Here is a 19,567-nt window from a genome sequence, read left to right on the forward strand (position 1 = left end):
AGGGGCAACCTCAGCCCAACTTATGGTGGTATCAGGTAGGCACTTGAAGAGTAGAAATTGGCATGTCAGTGCAAGATCCTGGTTGGTTTATCCCATTAGGCACTTGAATGAAGTACCGCTCCCACTTTGTTTGGGTTAAATACAAAGAAGTGGATCCAGTGTCAACCGTTTCAACCGTCTCTCAGTGGCGGTTAAGCGTCCTCTGGATACTGCACTGGATTTCTAAGTTGCAGTTCAAAGAAGGAGGAACCTGAGCTTGTGTCTCTAATTACATATGCAGGTTGTGATTGTTGCAATAAAGATGAAAGTTCGTGAGAGACATCGAGTGGGCAGGTTGGCAGATTAATCTGCTCGTAGTGCTGCTTAGCTAATGCTCGGTCATTGCGATTATTTAGACTCCTCTCGCTGTAGTGGATCGGGGGAACCGTGTTACATTTCATCCGTCTTACTTGACATTAGACAACACCCACATTCCATTGCTTGTGGATAGGTCGAACAGGCGGGCTGTTCGCGAACATTTTACGTCTTTTTCTAAATAAAAATCTACACACAAACTGTTTCTCTACAACTACTGTACAAAAACATTTCACACACACATCATTCTAAAGAAATAGCGGGGGAAGCGGATACTGAAACAGATATGGGGGAATTGGGATTCAACACGGGCTGGATATGAGGAGAGGATTTGTGAGGGGAAGAAGGGATGGATGTTTCGTCAAAACGTCTATTTTCCTGTTCACGGTTTGGGGATGGTTCACTAGGGAATGGAGAAGCAGTGCAGGTGGGGCAATGATAATGAACTTTTCCTCTCTCAAAGTCCTCCACAAACACCCGTAAACTTTAAAAATTGTTGTTTAATATGTCCATTTTCTGCTCTATCCTTTTTAGCCTGTCTTCTTCTGTCTCGTCTGTTGCCCTGTCTTCTTTTCTTTCCTGGTCTGTTAAAAATGCATAAGTTGAATGGCTCTACAATACTGGTCACCATTTCGTATATGCAGAGCAATGTGTACCATTATTGTCGCCGTCTTCAGACATTTCCCCATGCGGAAAATGCTCCTCCAGCCACTCCAATTTCTGAGTCAAAACAGAAAGAAATTATTATTTCTGCACCACATACCACAAAAAAACATCACCCATATAAAAAAAAAATTACCTGCACTCACTCTTTTGCTGTAATGTCCCTTCGTCGTACTGCGTCCGTCCACTGTCGTTCCAGGCTGCCGAGTTTCTGTGAAGTCATTACGCTGGAGGCATCTTTTTTTATGGCACCCTCCATTTTATTCTACATGGTTATAAAATCAGTTGTTTTCTTTTCCCAGCTTCAGGTTTCCATATTTACTTACTACTTATAATATCTTTGTCCTTCTACGTTGCACATTTTTTGTGTAAGACAATAGTACCTTTTCAAATACCCCCTGCATCTTTGGCTAATGTTGATCCTGTCCAACCCCGTGCGCGAACAGGTGCTCAGTCCGTCCCTTTCCAATATCAATGGGGAGGGGGTTCTCTGTTATATGTTAAATGTATGTCAAGTACGTAGATTACACTACATATCTCAAAATCACATGATTACAATCTATATTCTGCTCAACAACTTCATTGCCACTATTTCATGCTTAAATTCCACCTTCCAAAAACCTACTCAATTCCCTACCAAAAAAAAAACTTTACGTTAAGTTGCCCTCACAAAAACCAGGGAAATTCACTAAAAAAAAACTTTGTTGAGGCGACGTTATGATTAAGTTGCCCTAACAAAAACCTGTACACTTCACAAAAAAAACTTTCCTCTACCCCTTTATGCTTCAAATTAAAACTGAAAAACCCCTGAAATTCACCAGTTATTGTAACCTGAGCACCCAACGCTGCCACCGCCCCTGTGCACTGCTAACACTACCACCTAGACCATGAAAGATGTCATCTCAAATGTCAATGATGACATCACTGATGACATCACTTGTTTAGCCCCTTTCTTTTCCTTCCCTTCCATACATATATATGTGCATTCAGTACAAAAATTTCCCTAAAAGAACGTTATACTTCACAGTGCAACCAAACACCACTGCACATTCCCCCATTATAGTAAGCGAAGCGACCATAACTCGCACCATCTACGTGCACTGCTAAGACGAACACCCAGGACATCAGAGATGATATCACAAATAACATTGATGACATCACTGATGACATCACATGTGAAAATAATATTCCTAAAAAGTCCCTGCCTGCAAGGGGTTCTTTTTATTATGTTGGTAGCAAGATGTCAGGGGTGATTGTGTAATGTTACACATGTAATAACTAGCTCACAAATCTAGACTTAATACACACTTGTGCTAAAACAAACAATACATATGTCGACCCAATGCATATAACTGAGTAGCACATACAGGGAAACTAAATTAGGGTAGAAAGAACTAGCGCCATCCCACAGTTTATCTTCCTGTATACAAATTGTGTGTTTGAGGCCTGCCATTTCCCCATGCATTTGCATTGCATCATCAGCTGACACCAGACCCTAAGGAAAGTACTTTAAGAACACACGAAAAGGGTAACGTTTTGATATACAGCACCTTTTCAAATTTCATATTGTACTACTGGTCAGTGAATAAAACCACCTAGCCTACATTTTTCAATGTACCAAAATAAGTGAGGCACACATGAGATGTCATCAGTGATGTCACATCAAACAATAAAGAGACTGGATCAGGCTAATTTATAGATCGCTAGGTTCAGCCCTCGGTCTGCCTATGGACATTCAAAAACTAAAGAACCACACAGTCTTCCTCCCTTTTCCTCTTCAGTCCATCATATACCTGACTGGGGCCATTTACCAAATAGGTCCTGAGTCACTGAATTTCTTTTAACCATATTTCGTTTTATTTTGTCAAAGAAGACCCATATATTGTGAAAATTAATGTATACAAATATTACAAACACACCACTTTCAGAGGCACAATTCTACAATATTCGCATATAGCATATATCTAAAATTCATCCTAAAATTGATTTGAAGTAAAAACATACATAAAATATTCATAAAACCACACCCTTCGTATACAAAACTAAAACCAATAGTCTAGTGTTATCACCAATTCATTTAACAGAGCAATGATAATGTGCAAATTAGCTAATAAAGTGCAATACAATGTTGGTTGGGCAGCAACAGACACGTCCTCTTTTTTGAGGATGCCTAACTAGAAGAATCTGTTATTTCTAGTCTCCCTTAATCTGCCTATAGGGGACTTTTAATTTCAACCTAATGACAATTCTAAACACTGTTTATTTTTCAGTGTCTGTAACCCAACATGTTTTGTCTATCTCACAACAATGAATTCTGTCAATTGTCTGTAGACTTCTTCAGGGGAACCAACAACACAAAACTGTATTCAAACCAAAAAACAGCCTCAAATATTAACTTCAGCCTGTTCCAGGCTAGGTAATAATCTTTATCTTCACGCAGTGTGAAGTGTGGCAGTTAGGAGTCCCGCCGTAGAACCTTTGTGGCGATATTTGTGATGTCATCTTTGATGTCCTGGGTGTTAGTCTTAGCAATGCACGTAGATGGTTGCTTAGCTTACTATAATGGGGGAATGTGCAGTGGTGTTTGGTTGCACTGTGAAGTATAACATTCTTTTAGGGAATGTTTTGTACCAAATGCACAGGTAAGGCAGGGAAGGAAAAGAAAGGGGCTAAACAAGTGATGTTATCATGTCATCATTGACATTTCAGATGACATCATTCATGGTCTGGGTGTTGATGTTAGCAGTGCACAGGGGCGGTGGCAGGGTTGGGGGCTTAGGTTACCATAACTGGCGAATTTCAGGGGTTTTTCGGTTTTAATTTGAAGCATAAAGGGGAGGAGGAAAGTTTTTTTTTTTTTTTTTTGTGTGAAGTGTACAGGTTTTTGTTAGGGCAACTTACCCATAACGTCCCCTCAACAAAGTCTTTGTTGTTGTGTGTGTGTGTGTGTGTGTGTGTGTGTGTGTGTGTGTGTGTGTGTGTGTGTATATATATATATATATATATATTTCTGATGTTTGTTAATCTGCTTAGAATCGCATGCTGTGCATAGGTCCGACATCCAGTGGTCACTGCGGAGTATTGCATTTTGTTTTTCGTAGTCGAAAAGGGGACGTCGACAAGGCGTGTCTGTAACACTATCCCTATAGTGACGCGCGTTGTACCCACAATCCCTCACGCGTCGAGGTCCCTCAGATTGTTTTTTTCCGCCCAGCTTATGGTCGCTTTACGCGGAGCTCCTAGAGAGACATTGCTAAACACTTACTAGGGACCTCAGTCCTTTATATATACTTATTGTTAAAGATCCCTCCCCTCGACGTTAGCTGTGAAGCTGTTTCTCCGCCGAGCAAGTTTTCGACGGAGGGGAAGAGACGGAGGAGATCCTTCGGCGCTGCCGAACACGTGGCAAGGCCTCGCCGGCCAACATACAGTAGGGCGAGTGGGGGTTCGAACTTTTATCTTCTCGTCGAGAATGTCTTTCTTTCTCCCCTATCTTTCCCTTGGGGTTGTTATCACCAGTTTTTATTGCCTCCGCTGTGGAGAGGACACCTTTTAAGTTTTGCCCACGCTGTAGGGGCAAATACACTTGGAAGGACAAACGCAAGCTCTGTAATCGTTGCTTGCCCCTCGATCATAAAGAGAACAGCTGCGCGGCCTGTAAGCTCTTGAAACCAAGAACTCTTAAAGAACAGAAAGTTAAGAGGTGGGCGGACTACGCTATGTCGAAGTCAGTTTCCTCACCCACCGCCGCTGTTACAGAAAGTGACGAGGAGGGTGATAACTCGACGTCCGTTACGGAAGTCATTAACCCCCAGAAGGAGCGCTCGTGCTCCTCGACGTCCGTCCCCGGCCCCGACAGGCTCGGCTCACGCCCTGCTTATGGGGATGAACACCCCGGCGACAAGGACGCACACAGACCCCATAGGCCTAAGCACACAACCCACGGCTCTTCTTCGTCGAGGACGAAGGATCCATCAGCGCCGAAGGGGACGCAGGGCACTCCGGCGTCTACCTCAGACCGTAAGGGTCTCAAGCCCCACCCGCAAAACGCAGCCGCGACCAGCGATTGGGCTTTCATCTAACACGGGCGCTACCTCAAAAACATCCGACGTAACGCTCCATAGAGCGGCCGTCGAGAAACAACGCATAAAGCAGGCAACGTCGACTCCAGAACCCTCTACTGACGAACTCGTTGTCGAGAGCCTGGCGAATTGTTTCCGAAGACAAACGTAAGCGGACGACGAAACAGACGTCGAATACCACACCAAAAGATATAGAAACGCCGAAAAAGCACAAAAGTAGCCAGGAACTGCCCCCTTCATCTAAGGGCACTTCTGAACTACCGGAGGGCTTTTCTGAGGCGACGGAAACCTTTCGTCGACGTTGTGGGAGCGTACTAAGCGTTTTGAAGGTGAAAACACTCATTTCCCCCCTCTAGACTATTCAGGGGTTCCCCATGAGACCCTTGAAAGACTCCATTCTTGTATGGAAAAAATGGAAAGGTTTTTGGGTAGCCAAAACCCACCCACACCCAAAAGACCAAGAGGATGGACCCAGGATGACCCTAGGGTCAAGATTCCTAGGCTGTTTCCCCCTTCTACAGACGCATATGACCTCACTGAAGAGGAGCAATACCTCCAGGAAGATGAGGAGTGTTTGGGTGGAGAGGAAGAACATGAGGAAGAGAGGTTTGAAGAAGACCCTTACACTAGTGCAGGAGCTTTTGAAGAAGATACAGCTACTTCACAGCCCTGGCACTCCCCATCAGTGCAGCCTTGGCAATCCCCATCAGTGCACTCAGACCCTGATGTCTTTCAGCCTTCTCCTCCCAAGGACTCACCTATTGGAAACACCTCCCCCATAGATGACCAACCTTCACTTAATGCACTGTTGCGCAAGGCAGCAGCACATTTTGAAATAGACACAGGGGAGACTCTTCCGGACATAGACTTTGTAGAAAAAGTTATTAAAGAAAAAGCCCCGGTCAGTCAGTCTATTCCGCTCCTGGCTTCTATAAAGAGAAGAATAACTCCTTCCCTTTCCAATCCGGCCTTAGTCAGAGGGGTCAACCCTCGGATAGAAAAGCTCTTCAGCCCTTCGTCCTCTGACCCTTTGTACATCAGGGGACATTCTATTCCGGACTCCCTTGTAGTGACTAATACAAGAAAAAGAGCGGGGGTACCACTATCTACTAGTGAGGCACCACCTGACAAAGAGGGCAAGAAGCTCTATGCACTTGGGAAGAGAATCACGACCTCCGCCGCCTTCTCAACCAGGATTGCAAATAACAATTCCCTACTAGCTAGCTACGCAGATGCACAGTGGAGCAAGCTGCGCAGCGAAGCAGAGGACGCACCAGAACCCCTGCGTTCACGCCTGCTAGCTATAATATCAGAGGGAACTCTTGTAAACCAGGGCATCGTAAAGAACTCCTTAGATGCCGCAGAGACAGCTGGCCGTTCCCTGGTTCAGGGAATACTTCTCAAACGCCATGTCTGGTTGCGCAATTCGGGTTTTAAGCCGGAAACACAGGCTTCCCTGATAAATAAGCCCATAGAACAAACACATCTGTTTGGAAAAGCAGTTGATGAGGCCCTAGAACATGCGAAGAAGGAGTTTGATACCATCAAGACTCTTGACCAAATTTCTAGGCCACCTAACGGACGCAGCTATGGCAATAGACGCTCCTTTCGTGGCCAACGCCAGCAGCAAAGCCAACAGCAATTTTACTCTGCTACCAACTGGCCCTCTAACCAAAGCACCCAGTTCAGTCAAAGAGGCCAACGTCGTGGCAAAGGAAGAGGGCGCGGCTCCAGTCCCAAAGGCCCCACGCCCAATACCAACAAATGACCCGAAGATTCGGGTCCCCTCCCATGCATCACCGGTCGGGGGCCGGCTAACATCGTTCCTTTCAGCATGGGAGGGAATAACGTCAGACCGCTGGTTATTATCCACCATAGCCCACGGATACTGCATCGAATTCAACGGTTCCCCGAAATACAGACCCCCATGGAACCGACGCATGACACCGGAACACCTCACTATTCTTCTTCAAGAAGTAGAAGAGCTACTGAAAAAAGAAGCTATAAAGGCTGTCCCCCTATCTCGGGTAACAGAAGGTATTTATTCAGTGTACTTCCTTGTACCCAAAAAGGATTTAACCATGCGCCCTGTATTAGATCTGCGTCCAGCGAACAAGTTTGTCAAACCCCAAAGGTTTCGTATGGTGACCTTGCAGGAAGTAATCCCACTGTTCTCACAGGGGGATTACATGACAACACTAGACATGAAAGATGCATACTTTCATATTTTAATGTTGCCAGCGCACAGAAAATACCTCAGGTTCAAGATAGAGAACAAACACTACCAGTTCAGAGTACTACCCTTCGGGATAGCATCTGCACCAAGGGTATTTACGAAAGTACTGGCAGTGGCAGCGGCCCACCTGCGCAGGTTATCCATCCCGGTATACCCTTACCTCGACGACTGGCTAATAACAGGGGATTCTTACGAAACATGCTTCTCCAATACCCAAAAGACCGTAGACCTTTTGTCCCAACTGGGCTTCTCCATCAACGAAAAGAAGTCCAGCTTAGACCCCAGCCAAATCAAACAATTCCTAGGGGCTCTAATTCGAACAAGGGACGGCCTCGTCTTCCCCTCCAACGAGAGGGTCCAAAACATGCTGTTTCAGATCCCCTGTTATGTGGCGGGTCGAGAGGTGACGGTACGCAAAGCAATGCGCTTGCTAGGGATGATGGCGTCATGTATTTATTTGGTACCTTACGCGCGCATGCGCCCAATGCAAGAGTGGCTCTACAGCCAGTGGTGTCAGGCCAGCGGACAATGGGACGATCTGGTGGTGGTCTCGCAGGCCTTGGTTCTCTCGCTACGGTGGTGGACACAGGAAAACCTGTTATTAGGGAAAACTTTTGCCACACCCGCAGTGGAAGCCACTCTAACCACAGACGCATCCCTTACAGGATGGGGGGCTCACCTATCCCATCAGACTGCTCACGGAGTGTGGACTCCGAGCTTAGCATCCAAGCATATAAACCTGCTGGAACTATTAGCAGTATTCAAAGCACTGAAAGCCTTTCAGGAACACTTACAAGGAAAGACAGTGATGGTCCTCACAGACAGCACCACAGCCATGCACTATCTCAACAAGCAAGGGGGCACTCACTCTCCAGGACTGTCCAAGCTGTCCCAGAATATATGGAAGTGGGCTCTCAAACACAACATGTTCCTACTATCACAACATGTACCAGGGGAACTCAATCTGCTAGCAGACAAACTCAGCAGAGACTTCCCCCTACCCAAAGAGTACGAATGGCAATTACACGAAAACATCGTCTCAGACGTCTTCACGCAATGGGGTTTCCCGGAAATAGACCTGTTCGCAACCCTGGAGAACTCACAATGCCAAAGTTACGCCTCCAGGTACCCCCAGAACCAGTCCAAGGGGAACGGTCTGTCGATTCAATGGTCAGGGAAATTTGTTTACGCCTTTCCCCCGACTCCCCTCCTCAACAAAGTGGTGCACAAGATGCACCAAGAGCAGGTTACCATGATACTAGTAGCCCCAATGTGGGCCCGGCAGCCATGGTTCGCTCACTTGATGGAGATGTCCCTATCTCCCCCAATGAAACTTCCCTGCCCGTACAACATGCTGTCACAAGACAAGGGCAGGACACTGCATCCATGCCCTCAGACCATGAACTTAGCAGCCTGGCTCCTGAGATCATAGAATTTGGACATTTACATCTCCCTCAGAGATGTATGGACATCCTCAGGGAAGCCAGAAAACCTAATACTCGCCACTGCTATTCTAGCAAGTGGAAAAGATTTGTCATCTGGTGTAGAAGTAAGAACATCAACCCGGTTAACTGCTCTGCCACTAACATTATTCTGTACTTGACCCATTTACTGGATTCAGGTCTAGTGTTTAATTCCATTAAAGTCCACCTAGCGGCACTTTCTGCATACACCACTTCACAACTTAAAGTGTCGTGGTGGAAGATACCAGTTATCAAGGCCTTTATGGAAGGGGTAAAGAGAATACACCCCCCGATAGCTAACCCAGCTCCCGGATGGGACTTAAACGTGGTACTTTCTAGACTCATGGGCACTCCTTTCGAACCCATGCACAAGGCAACTCTTAAATACCTCACTCTTAAGATTGCTTTCCTAATAGCTATCACCTCCATTAGGAGAGTAAGTGAACTACAGGCTCTTTCTGTACTAGACCCCTTCGTATCAGTTCACAAGGATAAGGTGGTTCTTCGCACACACCCAAGGTTTGCACCAAAATTCATCTCGCAATTTCATGTAAACCAATCTATAGAACTACCAACGTTCTTTAAAAACCCTTCCAGCTTGGGAGAAAAAAGTCTGCATACACTAGATGTACGCAGAGCTGTCATGTTCTACATGGAAAGAACCAGATCACTGAGGAAAACTAATCAGTTCTTTGTCTCGGTGGCAGCAGGAAGAGAAGGAGATGCCGTCTCTAAGTCCACTATATCTAGATGGATTGTACAATGCATCACTCTCTGTTTCTCTCTTGCTAAGAGAGAACTACCCTTCAAGCCAAGAGCACATTCCACTCGAGGCACGGGGGCTTCCATAGCATTCATTGCAAATGTTCCCCTTGAGTCCATCTGCAAAGCGGCTACCTGGAGTTCTGTGCACACCTTTACAAAACACTATTGTCTAGATGCACACTCTAGATCTGACTCCCAGGTGGGGCAGGCAGTATTAAGACATCTTTTCTCTACTGTTCCTTCTCATAACCCACCGCCAACTCCGGGTACTGCTCGCTAGTCTATGCACAGCATGTGATTCTAAGCAGATTAACAAACATCAGAAGACAATGCATTACTTACCGTAAAAGCATTTCTGATGGTTGTATCTGCTTAGATTCACATGCACCCACCCTTCCTCCCCGCTCGGATGGAAGGAACATAGACATCCTCTACTATATTTCTCTCTTTTCTGTACTCGCTCACGTCTAGAAGGCTCCCTCAGGGCAGAAAAATACAAACAGAGGGACCTCGACGCGTGAGGGATTGTGGGTACAACGCACGTCACTATAGGGATAGTGTTACAGACACGCCTTGTCGACGTCCCCTTTTCGACTACGAAAAACAAAATGCAATACTCCGCAGTGACCACTGGATGTCGGACCTATGCACAGCATGTGAATCTAAGCAGATACAACCATCAGAAATGCTTTTACGGTAAGTAATGCATTGTCATATTTCTGAGGCTTGTGGAATCTGCTTAGATCACATGCTGTGCATAGGCCGACATCTAGTGGAAGCTGCGGAGTATTACAGTTTGTTTTTCGAAACTCGAAAATGGGCGTCGACACAGGCGTGCCAGTAATACTATCCCTAGTGTGACGTCCACTGTACCCAAGATCCCTCACGCGTCTAGGATCCTCAGATTGTTTTTTTCCGCCATACTGGTCGGAAGCATCTTGCGGAGTCCCCTGGCCTTAGCCATACGTTTGCTAATAATTGAAATTTATTATTCTTTATTGACATCCTTCCCCACCCCAACGTCGACCCTCGACACCCGACGACGGCTGGAGAAGACATCGACCGTTGGCTGCTGCACGACGGATCTGGGCCTCGGAAGGCCGCTGGCCTCGGCCCGGGCCTAGTAGGCCGCTGGCCTCGGCCCGGGCCTAGTAGGCCGCTGGCCTCGGCCCTGCAAGTAGGAAGAGTGGGGGGTTGTACAAACTCTTCACTCTTGGTATTTAGATACACTTATATATTTCCTACACTTATCAGCCCGCTGCCTCAAGGTGCGTATGGAGGGTACCCCTTTCCAATTCTGCCCCAAGTGCAACCGCAAATACCCTTGGGTCGACAGGCACGCCACGTGCAATCTCTGCTTGCCGAGGGACCACCCCGAAGCGAACTGCAGAGCGTGTAGTAGGTTTAAACCTAAGACACTTAAGGACCGTTCGACAAAGCGTTGGGCCCACCACGCCAGGCAGGCGGCCATGGCAGCGGAGGGCACCTTCAGCGATGGCAGCGACGCCGTACTTTCGGACGGCGAGGGCATTACGGCGTCGAAAGACAGCCGAGCGCAGGTCCCCGACCTCAGAAGGTCTCCGGCAGGGCGGCTATGGGGAAGACCCCCGGCGACGCAAGCGCTACACACCCTAAGCACACTAAGTCCAACCGAACCTCGACGACGTCGACTTCTCGGAAAGAGGCACAGATAGAACGGTCCGACTCGGTGTCCTCTGGGCGCTCTCGATCGAGATCGCCTCATGACGCAAGGCAATCATCCACTCTTGCCAAGAGTGCCTCGCTCCCTAGACTAATGGAAGTTCGATCGTCGGAGGACGAAGACGACTTCCACCCCCAGGCCGCGCTCCAAGAGACGGAGCCCGCAGTTAACACCAGCGAGGCCCCACGCTCGAAAAACACAGATACCTCTCGCGATCCTCGACGCCAGGCGTCGAAAGTCTCCGGGGCCTCCAAGGGACAGGGAAAACATTTTTCCACGCAAGGGGAGGGGGGGGAAACAGCGGAAAGCACATTCTTCCACTCCTGTAAGACCATCCTTCCCCCCCCTAAGCAGACAGACAAATACAAGTCTACTGAGAGATCAACATCCAGCAAGGGTACCCTTGATAAGTCCCCTAAATTGCCTACTAAAGTCATCCCCTGTTCCAAAGAATGGTCCAGCGAAGACATAGACAGGGTCATGTCAAGGATGTCTTCCTTGGCTGATTTTTACGACAAGAATCCAGAGCATTTCCTCTCGTATGACCCTCAGGGGGCCACACCCTCAGGTTCCACTGATCCTATCCCCCTAAGTAAAAGGGCCCGGTTCGAAAGACCTGAACCCTTCGAGGTACAGCCTTACTCTACTCCATACTCTACTCCACACCCCAGGTACCAAGGAGAGCCTTTCCCTGAGGGGGGCCAGGAGTTTGAAATTATGGAGGAACAAACCGGGACGGAATACTATGCGGATGATGAGGACCAGGAGGAGGGAGAAGATGAGCAGGAAATTTACAGAGTAGATTCCCCGGTAGAGAACGAAGCCCCAGTTACCGACTCGCCAGTCGATAACCAGCCCCTCCTTAATGAGGTTCTCGCTCGCGCGGCAGAACATTTTCACATCGACACCCACGGTGTACAGGAGGAAAGGGACTTCGCAGAAGAGTTGGTGGGAGAGAGGAGGCCGGTCGCTCAGACCATCCCTATCCTTAAATCCATCCAACGAAGAATAGATCCGTCCCTGGTGAACCCAAACCTCACCAGAGCAGTCAACCCCAGGGTCGAAAAACTTTTCCGGGCAGCCCAGTCTGACCCTCTCTATATAAGAGGACATCTTAAACCAGACTCCCTAGTTGTTACCAACACTCGGAAGAGGGCTGGAACACCCTTATCTTCGTCAGAAGCTCCTCCCGACAAGGAGAGCAAGAAACTTTACGGGTTTGGCAGGAAGGTAGCCTCAACGTCCGCCTACCAAGCAAGGATTGCTAACTCCACCACCCTGTTGGCCAGCTACAACTGCCATCAATGGGAAGAGGTCGCGGCACTCATAGCCTCTGCTCCTGAACCGTTGAAGGGCCAATTGGCTCGGATCTCGGCAGAAGGGAGAGCCGTGTCTGGTTGCATATTGAAAGCAACTTTCGACGCCGCGGACAACGCAGGGAGATTGATAGCAGAAGGTACTGTTATCAAAAGACATGCGTGGTTACGGCAGTCGGGGTTCAAAACAGAAACTCAGGCTTCATTAATAGACAAGCCGGTGGAACCCGATCTATTGTTTGGGAAAGCGGTCGAAGACGCACTGAAAAACGCCAAGGACGAATACGAAACACTGAAATCCCTTGGCCAACTAACCAACAAACCCCCTAACCAGAGGGGGAACAGTAATTTTCGTCGCCCACGCGGCCAAAATTCACAAAGAGGCAACTATGCCCAGGGACAGGGTACACAGTGGAACAACAGCCAGCAGTCTACCCAAAGTTACGGCAGGGGTAACAAAAGAGGTCGTGGGAGAGGCAGCCCCAACAAGGGAGGTGGCACGCCTCCACCAAAGCAGTGACGCTCAGTTCAGGGTCCCTTCTCACGCAACCCCAGTAGGGGGACGCATTTCCAACTTCACCCAGGCTTGGGAAGGGATCACCTCAGACAGATGGGTGCTGTCAACAGTGTCCACAGGATATTGTATAGAATTACTGCAGCGTCCCCGGAACCATCCTCCATGACAAAAAGTACACTCCTTAGAACATCAGAAGATCCTTCTCGAGGAGATCGCCATTCTGCTAGAAAAGGACGCGATAGAACTCGTCCCAGGACACCAGGTAAACAAGGGTATCTATTCAACTTACTTCCTTGTGCCAAAGAAAGATTTGACAATGCGCCCAGTATTGGACCTACGGCCTGCCAACAGGTATGTCAAGCCCCAAAAATTCCGTATGACCACGCTACAAGAGGTAATCCCCCTCCTAAAAAAGGGGGATTACATGGCAACCTTGGATATGAAAGATGCTTATTTTCATATTTCCATGCTCCCGGCGCACAGAAAGTACTTGCGCTTCAAGGTGGACAGTCGCCACTACCAATTCAAGGTACTGCCCTTCGGGATAGCTTCAGCACCAAGGGTATTCACCAAGGTACTGGCGGTGGCAGCGGCACACCTACGCAGGGAGGCAATCCCAGTGTACCCTTATCTGGACGACTGGCTCATAACGGGGGAAACCCCAGGAATTTGCAGGACAAACATTCAAAGGACTATCGACCTCCTCCACGAATTAGGCTTCTCAATCAACGAGAAGAAGTCAAGCCTGGTGCCAAGCACCTCAAAACAGTTCCTAGGAGCAATTCTAGATACTCAGAAAGGGTTGACCTTCCCTTCGGAAGAGAGAATTCGGAATATACTACTGCAAATTCCACATTATCAGTCCGGTCAACAAATAACGTTACGCAAAGCAATGCGGTTACTGGGCATGATGGCGTCATGCATTTACCTGGTCCCCCACGCGCGACTGCGCATGCGTCCCATGCAGGAATGGTTGGCGAAACAGTGGTCTCAGGCAAGTGGTGAGTGGGACGATCTAGTGGTCGTTTCGCCAACACTTGTACAGAGCCTACACTGGTGGACAAGAGAGAATCTCGCAAGGGGAAAACCCTTTTACGATCCCGAAGTACAGGCAGTGGTGACTACAGATGCATGCCTGACTGGGTGGGGAGCTCACCATCTCCACCACATAGCTCAGGGTCTCTGGTCTCACTCAGTAGCCAAGAACCACATCAACCTCCTAGAGCTTCTGGCAGTATTCCGAGCGCTTCGGGCGTTCGAGCCCCATCTACTAAACTTGTCGGTGCAGATCCGGACGGACAGCACGACAGCCATGTTCTATCTGAACAAGCAAGGAGGGACTCGTTCGCCAAATCTGTCCAAGCTTGCCCAGAAAATCTGGATATGGGCACTCAGACGGAACATCTTCCTGTCATCGCAACATGTTCCAGGGGAGCTCAATTCCCTAGCGGATGCTCTAAGCAGAGACTCCCTCCCAGAAGAACACGAATGGGTCCTTCACAGAGAGATCGTAGAAGATCTCTTCTCTCAGTGGGGTTTCCCCACTATAGACTTATTCGCCACAAGCGAAAACAAACAATGCCCAGGATTTGCATCCAGGTTCCCCCAGCCAGACTCCCAAGGGAACGCCCTGTGGATGAATTGGTCAGGGATGTTTGCGTACGCTTTTCCACCAACTCCTCTCATCAGGAAGGTGGTGTACAAGATGAACAAGGAATCGATGACGCTCATCCTAGTTGCTCCCATGTGGGCGAGACAACCATGGTTTCCACACCTACGCAGGACGGCGGTGTTCGAGCCCATCAAACTTCCAGCCTGGTACAACCTACTGTCCCAGCAACAAGGTCAAACAGTGCACCAGCAACCCAACTCTATGAACCTGGCAGCATGGCTCCTGAGGTCATAGAGTTTGGACATCTCAATTTACCGCAGAGGTGTATGAACATCCTAAGAGAATCCAGGAAACCAAACACAAGGCACTGTTACTTTGACAAGTGGAAGAGATTCGTTATTTGGTGCCAGAATAAACAAATCAACCCTGTTGATTGCACTCCTTCCAACGTTGTGACATACATGCTCCACCTGCTGGATGCAGGATTGGTTTTTAACTCTCTGAAAGTACACCTGGCAGCCCTCTCGGCTTACACCACATCCCATAACAAGGTGTTGTGGTGGAAAGTACCAGTAGTTAAAGCCTTCATGGAAGGAGTAAAGAGACTTCACCCTCCTATTTCGAACCCACCGCCAGGATGGGACCTTAATGTGGTGCTAGCTAAGCTCATGGGCCCCTCTTTCGAACCCATGCATAAAAGTAGTCTCAAACACCTGACTTATAAAACGGCCTTCTTAGTAGCCATTACCTCTATAAGAAGGGTCAGTGAAATTCAGGCTCTGTCAGTGCAGGATCCTTTCTTTACTATCCACAAAGACAAACTGGTTTTACGCACACACCCTAGGTTCTCACCTAAATTTATATCAAAGTTCCATGTAAACCAGTCCATCGAGCTTCCGGCTTTCTTCCAGAACCCGCAAAGCTCGGCTGAGGTGAAACTACACACCCTAGATGTGCGTAGGGCGGTCCTCTACTATGTAAATAAAACCAGACCGCTAAGGAAAACAGATCAACTGTTTGTCTCCGTAGCTACAGGCAGAGAGGGAGATCGCGTCTCTAAAGGCGCTATCTCGAAGTGGATTATCAACTGTATACAGCTGCGTTACTCTCTTTCTGAAAAAACTCTGCCTTTTACGCCAAGGGCCCACTCTACTAGAGGCATTGGGGCCACTCTGGCTTTCATTGCAAATGTTCCCCTCGACACCATTTGCAAAGCAGCTACTTGGAGCTCTCTTCACACTTTTACTCAGCATTGACACTCATTCCAAGACAGATACACAAGTGGGACAAGCGGTTCTAAGACACCTGTTTACTCATGACCCTTCTCACATCCCACCTCCTTCTTCTGGTACTGCTCGCTAATCTATGCAAAGCATGTGATCTAAGCAGATTCCACAAGCCTCAGAAGGGATACATTACTCGCCGTAATCGTATTTCTGATGCTTGTATCTGCTTAGATTCACATGCGACCCACCCTTCCTCCCCTCCGAGAGAAGGCGCATGATTGCTTGTAGTCTTACCTTTCTGTCTATCTGCTTGGATTATCTGTACTCACGCTACTCCTCATGCTTCCTCATGTCAGAAAAAATACAATCTGAGGATCCTAGACGCGTGAGGGATCTTGGGTACAGTGGACGTCACACTAGGGATAGTATTACTGGCACGCCTGTGTCGACGCCCATTTTCGAGTTTCGAAAAACAAACTGTAATACTCCGCAGCTTCCACTAGATGTCGGCCTATGCACAGCATGTGAATCTAAGCAGATACAAGCATCAGAAATACGATTACGGTCAGTAATGTATCCCATATATATATATATATTTCTGATGTTTGTTAATCTGCTTAGAATCACATGCTGTGCATAGGTCCGACATCCAGTGGTCACTGCGGAGTATTGCATTTTGTTTTTCGTAGTCGAAAAGGGGACGTCGACAAGGCGTGTCTGTAACACTATCCCTATAGTGACGTGCGTTGTACCCACAATCCCTCACGCGTCGAGGTCCCTCAGATTGTTTTTTTCCGCCCAGTTTCTGGTCGCCTTTCGCAGAGCTCCTAGAGAGACATTGCTATACTTACCACGGACCCCGGTCCTTTTGTCATAACTTAATATACTGATAACGATCCCTCCCCCTCGACGTTAGCTGTGAAGCTGTTTCTCCGCCGAACTGATTTTCGACGGAGAGGAAGAGCGGAGGAGATCCTTCGGCGCTGCCGAACACGTGGCCTGGCCTCGACGGCCAACTTACAGTAGGGAGAGTGGGGGTTAGAACTTTGTCTCTTCTCTTTGAGAATGTCTTTTTCTCCCTTTTCTTTCCCTTGGGGTTGTTATCGCCAGCTATTATTGCCTCAGCTATGGAGAGGACACCATTTAAGTTTTGCCCACGCTGCAGGGGCAAATATACTTGGAAAGATAAGCACAAGCTCTGTAATCGTTGCTTACCCCTCGATCACATAGAGAACAGCTGCGCAGCCTGCAAGCTCTTAAAACCCAGGACTCTTAAAGAACGTAGGGTTAAGAGGTGGGCGGACTACGCGATGTCGAAGTCAGTTTCCTCACCCGCTGCCGCTGTTACTGAAAGTGACGAGGAGTGCGATAACTCGACGTCCGTTACGGAAGTCATGAACCCCCAGAAGGAGCGCTCCCGCTCCTCGTCGTCGTCCGTCCCCGGCCCCGACGGGCTCGGCTCACGCCCTGCTTATGGGGATGAACACCCCGGCGACAAGGACGCACACAAACCCCATAAGGCTAAACACACTACCCACGGCTCTTCTTCGTCGAGAACGAAGGATCCATCAGCGCCTAAGGGGACGCAGGGCACTCCGGCGTCTACCGCAGACCGTAAAGGTCACAAGCCCCACCCGCAAACGCAGCCGCGACCAGCGATTGGGCTTCCATCTAACACGGGCGCTACCCCAAAAACATCCGACGCAACGCTCCATAGAGCGACCGTCGAGGTACAACGCGCAACGCACACAACGTCGACACCAGAGGCCTCGACGGACAAAATCGTGGCCGAGAGCCTAGCGAGAATTGTCGCCGAAGACAAACGTACGCGGACGACGAAACAAGCGTCGAAAAAACACAAAAGTAGCCAGGAACTGCCCCTTTCTCCAAAGGACGCTTCCGAACTACCTGAAGGCTTTTCAGAAGGAGACGGGAACCTCTCGTCGACGTTGTGGGAGCGTTCGAAACGATTCGAAGGCGAAAACACTAATTTCCCCCCTCTAGACTATTCAGGGGTACCCCATGAGACCCTTGAAAGACTCCATTCTTGCATGGAGAAAATGGAAAGGTTTCTAGGAAACCAAGACCCACCCACTCACAAAAGACAAAGAGAATGGCCACAGGATGACCCTAGAGTCAAGATTCCTAGGCTGGTTGACCTCACTGAGGAGGAGCAATACCTCCAAGAAGATGAGGAGTGTTTGGGTGGAGAAGAAGAGGTAGAACTTGAGGAAGAGGGGTTCGAAGAAGATCCTTACACCACTGCTACAGGGTTTGAAGAGGATACAGCTACCTCGCAGCCCTGGCATTCACCGTCAGTGCAGCCTTGGCAATCCCCATCAGTACCTTCAGACCCTGATGCCTTTCTCCCTTCTCTTCTCAAGGATTCACATGGGAACTCCTCTCCCATAGATGACCAACCTTCCCTCAATGCACTATTGCGCAAGGCAGCAGCGCATTTTGAGATTGATACAGGGGAAACTCTTCCAGACATTGACTTTGTAGAAAAAGTCATCAAAGAAAAAGCCCCTGTTAGCCAATCTATTCCACTCCTGGCTTCTATTAAAAGAAGAATTTCTCCTTCCCTTACTAACCCAGCTTTAGTAAGAGGGGTCAACCCTAGAATAGAAAAGCTCTTCAGCCCTTCATCCTCTGACCCTTTATACATTAGAGGACACTCTATTCCGGACTCCCTTGTGGTTACCAACACAAGAAAAAGAGCAGGGGTGCCACTATCCACTAGTGAAGCACCTCCGACAAAGAAGGCAAAAAACTCTACGCACTGGGGAAGAGAATCACGACCTCCGCCGCCTTCTCTACTAGAATTGCTAATAACAACTCACTTTTAGCTAACTACGCAGATGCACAGTGGAACAAGCTGCGCAGCGAAGCAGAGGAAGCACCTGAACCTCTGCGTTCTCGCCTGCTAGCTATAATATCAGAGGGCACACTGGTAAACCAGGGCATCGTTAAGAACTCCCTAGATGCCGCTGAGACGGCTGGCCGCTCACTAGTGCAGGGAATACTTCTCAAGCGCCACGTTTGGCTACGCAATTCAGGTTTTAAGCCCGAAACCCAAGCCTCCCTCATAAATAAACCCATTGAACAGACGCATCTGTTTGGGAAAGCAGTAGATGAGGCCCTAGAACATGCTAAAAAAGAGTTTGATACCATCAAGACTCTTGATCAAATTTCTAGGCCCCCTAACAGGCGAGGCTATGGTAATAAACGCTCCTTTCGTGGCCAAAGACAGCAGCAGAACCAACAACAACAATATTACTCTGGCTCCAACTGGCCCACTAACCAGGGTAACACCCAGTTCAGTCAAAGAGGCCAATGCCGTGGCAAAGGAAGAGGTCGTGGCTCCAGCCCCAGAGGTTCCACGCCCAATACCAGCAAATGACCCGAAAATTCGGGTCCCCTCCCATGCATCACCGGTCGGGGGCCGGCTAACATCGTTCCTTTCAGCATGGGAGGGAATCACGTCAGACCGTTGGGTATTATCCACCATAGCCCACGGATACTGCATCGAGTTCAACGGTTCCCCGAAGTACAAACCCCCACGGAACCGGCGCATGACACCGCAACACCTCTCCATTCTTCTTCAAGAGGTGGAAGAACTACTGAAGAA

The 19,567-nt window shown here is 48.5% G+C and overlaps 1 protein-coding gene across 1 annotated transcript in view; it reads left to right on the forward strand.

The window, feature by feature from the left end:
• The window catches only part of PPP3R1 (protein phosphatase 3 regulatory subunit B, alpha), a 575,346-nt gene that overhangs the window by 329,019 nt on the left and 226,760 nt on the right, over positions 1-19,567 (forward strand). The gene's annotated exons all lie outside the window — the stretch shown is intronic.

The sequence above is a fragment of the Ambystoma mexicanum genome, chromosome 4q, assembly GCF_040938575.1.
Source record: "Ambystoma mexicanum isolate Mex_15411 chromosome 4q, UKY_AmexF1_1, whole genome shotgun sequence".
Classification (NCBI taxonomy): Eukaryota; Metazoa; Chordata; class Amphibia; order Caudata; family Ambystomatidae; genus Ambystoma; species Ambystoma mexicanum.